Raw genomic sequence first — 6000 nt, forward strand, 5'->3', positions numbered from 1 at the left:
TTTCACGTAGTTGTGTTTAGTTAGAATTGCTTTAGCAATCCAGCACAGAATGTTGGAGACTAGCAGTGCTTAGAGATGTTTGCGTTTGTGTGGTTGTTGACAAGTGGAAATGCTTTTATGTTCCACCATTAAGGATAATGAATGCTCTGAATTTCTGGTAGATAGCCTTGGTTAAGTTCTGCTACTTAAAAATATTTAGACTAGAGGTAAATATTATATGATTATACAGTAGAAATGACAGATAGATTCAAGGGATTAGATACGATAGACAGAGTGCCTCAAGAACGATGGACGGAGGTTCATGACATTGTACCCAAGGCAGTGATCAAGACCATCCCCAAGCAAAAGAAGTGCAAAAAGGCAAAATGGTTGTCTGAGGAGGCCTTACAAATAGCTGAGAAAAGAAGAGAAGCTAAGAAGCTAAAGGCAAAGGAGAAAAGGAAAGATATACTCATTAAATGCAGAGTTCCAAAGAATAGCAAGGAGAGATAGAAAGCCTTCTTCAGTGATCAATGCAAAGAAATAGAGAAAAATACTAGAATGGGAAAGACTAGAGATCTCTTCAAGAAAATTAGAGATACCAAGGGAACATTTCATGCAAAGATGGGCACAATAAAGGACAGAAATGGTATGGACCTAACAGAAGCAGAAGATATTAAGAAGACGTGGCAAGAATACACAGAAGAACTGTACAAAAAAGATCTTCATGACCCAGGTAATCATGATGGTGTGATCACTCACCCAGAGCCAGACATCCTGGAATGTGAAGTCAAGTGGGCCTTAGAAAGCATCACTACAAACAAAGCTAGTGGAGGTGATTGAATTCCACTTGAGCTATTTCAAATCCTAAAAGCTGATGCTGTGAAAGTGATGCACTCAATATGCCAGCAAATTTGGGAAACTCAGCACTGGCCACAGAACTGGAAAAGGTTGGTTTTCATTGTAATCCCAAAGAAAGGCAATGTCAAAGAATGCTCAAACTACCACACAATTGCACTCATCTCACATGCTGGCAAAGTAATGCTCAAAATTCTCCAAGACAGGCTTCAACAATATGTGAACCACGAACTTCCAGATGTTCAAGATGGTTTTAGAAAAGGCAGAGGAACCAGAGATCAAATTGCCAACATCTGCTGGATCATCGAAAAAGCAAGAGAGTTCCAGAAAAACATCTACTTCTGCTTTATTGACTATGCCAAAGCCTTTGACTGTGTGGACTACAACAAACTGTGGAAAATTCTGAAAGCTATGGGAATAACCAGACCACCTGACCTGCCTCCAGAGAAATCTGTATGCATGTCAGGAAGCAACAGTTAGAACTGGACATGGAGCAACAGACTGGTTCCAGATAGGAAAAGGAGTACGTCAAGGCTGTATATTGTCACCTTGCTTATTTAACTTATATGCAGAGTACATCATGAGAAACGCTGGGCTGGAAGAAGCACAAGCTGGAATCAAGATTGCTGGGAGAAATATCAATAACCTCAGGCATGCAGTTGATGCCACCCTTATGGCAGAAAGTGAAGATGAACTAAAGAGCCTCTTGATGAAAGTGAAAGAGAAGAGTGAAAATGTTGACTTAAAGCTCAACATTCAGATAACTAAGATTGGCATCCACTCCCATCACTTCGTGGGAAATAGATGGGGGAACAGTGACTGACTTTATTTTGGGGGGCTCCAAAGTGACTGCAGATGGTGACAGCAGCCATGAAATTAAGATGCTTGCTCCTTGGAAGGAAAGTTATGACCAACCTAGACAGCTTGTTAAAAAGCATAGACATTACTTTGTCAACAAAGGTCTGTCTAGTCAAGGCTATGGTTTTTCCAGTGGTCATGTATGGATGTGAGAGTAGGACTATGAAGAAGGCTGAGCACCGAAGAATTGATGCTTTTGAACTATGGTGTTGGAGAAGACTCTTGAGAGCCCCTTGGACTGCAAGGAGATCCAATCAGTCCTTCCTAAAGGAGATCAGTCCTGGGTGTTTACTGGAAAGACTGATGTTGAAGCTGAAATTCCAAAACTTTGGCCACCTGATGCGAAGAGCTGGCTCATTTGAAAAGTCCCTGATGCTGGGGAAGATTGAAGGCAGGAGAAGATGGGGATGACAGAGGATAAGATGGTTGAATGGCATCACTGACTCAGTGGACATGAGTTTGGGTAAACTCAGGGAGTTGGTGATGCACAGGGAGGCTTGGTGTGCTGCAGTCCATGGGGTCGCAGAGATTCGGACACAACTGAGCGACTGACCTGAACTTATACAAAAAAGATTTTTATGACCCAGATAACCACAATGTTGTGATCACTCACCTAGAACCAGACAGACTGGAGTGTGAAGTCAAGTGGTCCTTAGGAGGGAGGCCTCACTACGAGCAAAGCTAATGGAGGTGATGGAATTCCAGTTGAGTGATTCAAATTGTAAAAGATGATGCTGTTAAAGTGCTGCACTCAAGATACTGGCAAATTTGGAAAACTCAGCAGTGGCCCAGGACCACTGAAAAGGTCAGTTTTGATTACAATCCCAAAGCAGTGAAATGCCAAAAAATGTTCAAACTACTGCACCATTGCACTCATCTCACATGCTAGCAAAGTAATGCTCAAAATTGCCCAAGCCAAGCTTCAACAGTATATGAACTAAGAACTTCCAGATGTTCAAGATGGATTTAGAAAAGGCAGAGAAACCAGAGGTCGAAAAGCCAACATCAGTTGGATCATAGAAAAAGGAAGAGAGTTCAGAAAAACATCTACTTCTGCTTTATTGACTTGTATTCCAAAGCCTTTGTGTGGACCACAACAAAGTGTGGAAAATTTTTCAAGAGATGGAAATACTAGACCATCTTACCTGCTTCATGAGAAGTCTGTATTCAGGTCAAGAAGCAACTGTTAGATTTGGACATGGAACAGCAGACTGGTTCCAAATTGGGAAAGGAGTACATCAAGACTGTATATTGTCATCCTGCTTATTTAACTTATATGCAGAGTATATCATGCGAAATTCTGAGCCGGATGAAGCACAAGCTGGAATCAAGATTGCCAGGAGAAATATCAATAACCTCAGACAAGCAGATGACACCATCCTTATGGCAGAAAGTGAAGAGGAACCAAAGAGCTGCTTGATGAGGGTGAAAGAAGAGAGTGAAAAAGCTTGCTTAAAATTCAACATTCAAAAAACTAAGATCATGGCATCTGGTCCCATCACTTCATGACAAATAGATGGAGAAACAGTGGAAACAGTGACAGACTTTATTTGTTTGGGCTTCAAAATCACTGCAGATGGTGAGGCAGCCATAAAATTAAAAGATGCTTGCTCCTTGGAAGAAAAGTTATGACCAACCTAGATAGCATATTAAAAAGCACATACGTTACTTTGCTGACAAAGGTGTGTCTAGTCAAAGCTATGGTATATTCAGTAGTCATGTGTGGATGTGAGAGTAGGACCACAAAGAAAGCTGAGCGCTGAAGAATTGGTGCTTTTGAACTGTGGTGTTGGAGAAGATTCTTGACAGTCCTTTGGGCTGCAAGGACATCAAACCAGTCAATTTTAATGGAAATCAGTCCTGAATTTTCACTGGGAGGACTGAGGCTGAAGCTGAAGCTCCAATGTTTTGGCCACCTGATCTGAAGAACTAACTCATTGGTAAAGACCCTGATGCTGGGAAGGATTGAAGGCAGGAGGAGAAGGGGACAACAGAGGATGAGATTGTTGGATGGCTTCACTGGCTCAATGCACATGAGTTTGAGCAAGCTTTGGGAGTTGTTGATGGACAGGGAAGCCCAGTGTGCTGCAGTCCATGGGGTTGAAAAGAGTTGGACATGACTGAGAGACTGAACCGAACTGATAGAATTTTGTCGGAGTGCAAAACCAAGTAAAATTAATCTGTGCTTTTAGAAGTCAAGATACTCCTTGGGGAGTAGGGACTGGAGTGGAGCAAATACGGGGTTTCTTGGATGCTGGAATGGTCTTTCCCTTGTTTTTTGGAAAAAATTATGGGTGTTGGTTACATGGGTTTCTATTGCATATTTCAATAAAAGTTGTTGTTTTTCAAAAAAAGAAAAAGGAATTTTGTCAAGTGATTGTTTTCAGCATATATTAGAAAATCAATATTTTGGTGTAATTGGTGAATTTTAGTCAAAGATTTCTAACACTGAGTCAGTTTCACTTCTGTAGTAGAACTTTTTGTGAGGTGAAATTGACATACATCTGTTTCATGAAATTCATTTATTGTTGATACATTTTTTGAACTTGTCTACTCAAGGGGAGAAAAGGCTTACATAAAGTCTTTATTACATGGTGATTTTTAACTACTTAATTTTTTCTATTGTTACTAAAGTAATTGGGCTTTCTGTCTCTTCTCAGTCCAGTGCTGGATTACTATGTTTTCCTTACAAATTATGACTTTGTAAATCTAGATTTTGAAATATTATATTAGGATTATGCCTTTTTTTAATTGCTAGGTTATAAGTGACCAAAACCTAACCCAAATACATGAGTATGTACAATGTCCAGGAATAAAAATTGGCTTTACCTACTGCTAGATCCATGGATTCCACAAGAATTAGTCCTTTTCTCCATCTCCTTTCTGTTCTCATTTTTAGTTAACTGTTCAGTCACGATCTCTCTTCATTCTCTGAGTTGTCAGATATTTATTGAGAACTTACTATGTGCCAGCATCTTATTTGTTTTGGGAGTCTAAGTGATCAAAACTTGAAACAATATAGGTGTCAGCATCTCTGAATTTAAGTATTTTCCACAGAAACTGAACAATAGTGAGGGTCACAGTTTGGTGATATATTTTGGCAGAGGGAGAGGCCTGTGACAGCTCAGTTTTCCACAGCTGTGGGTGACATCTGGAGAGCTGAATTTTCCACCGGCTTCATTAGGGCAACTAGGGAGAGCTGAGTGTATACTATTCAAAGGCTGGCTGCCAAGCCACTGTGACAAAGTGAGCCATGACCCCACAGCAGTGTGTGGCTGCACCATCCTAGCCCACAGCTCAGTTGGAAGGCTAACTGAGGCAGGTGCCAAATGGAATAGTGGTGGTGGGTGGGGGGAGGAGGAGAGAAGGAACTGGCAACACAGAAGGCTTTCTCTTATCCATATGCAATCTTGGAAAGAAGGGAGTGGACTGAACCACTAAGAAAGAAATAGACTTGGTAGAAAATTTGAACATTTAATTCCACTGAACATCTATCTTGAGAAACCTATATGCAGGTCAGGAAGCAACAGTTTGAACTGGACATGGAACAACAGATTGGTTCCAAATAGGAAAAGGAGTACGTCAAGGCTGTATATTGTCACCCTGCTTATTTAACTTATATGCAGAATACATCATGAGAAACGCTTGGCAGGAAGAAGCACAAGCTGGAATCAAAGATTCCCAGGAGAAATATCAATAACCTCGGATATGCAGATGAAACCACCCTTATGACAGAAAGTGAAGAAGAACTAAAATGTCTCCTGATGAAAGTGAAACAGGAGAGTGAAAAAGTTGACTTAAAGCTCAACATTCAGAAAACTAAGATCATGGCATCTGGTCCCACCACTTCATGGGAACTAGATGGGGAAACAGTGTCAGACTTCATTTTTTGAGGCTCCAAAATCACTGCACATGGTGATTGCAGCCATGAAATTAAAAGCTTACTCCTTGGAAGGAAAGTTATGACCAACCTAGATAGCATATTAAAAAGCAGAGACATAACTTTGCCAACAAAGGTCCATCTAGTCAAGGCTATGGTTTTTCCAGTGGTCATGTATGGATGTGAGTTGGGCTGTGAAGAAAGCTGAGCACCGAAGAATTGATGCTTTTGAACTGTGGTGTTGGAGAAGACTCTTGAGAGTCCCTTAGACTGCAAGGAGATCCAACCAGCCCATCCTAAAGGAGATCAGTCCTGGGTGTTCACTGGAAGGACTGACACTGAAGCTAAAACTCCAATACTTTGGCCACCTCATGCGAAGAGTTGACTCATTGGAAAAGACGCTGATGCTGGGAGGGATTGGGGGC

Source organism: Dama dama, chromosome 9 (assembly GCF_033118175.1).
Source record: "Dama dama isolate Ldn47 chromosome 9, ASM3311817v1, whole genome shotgun sequence".
NCBI classification, from domain to species: Eukaryota; Metazoa; Chordata; class Mammalia; order Artiodactyla; family Cervidae; genus Dama; species Dama dama.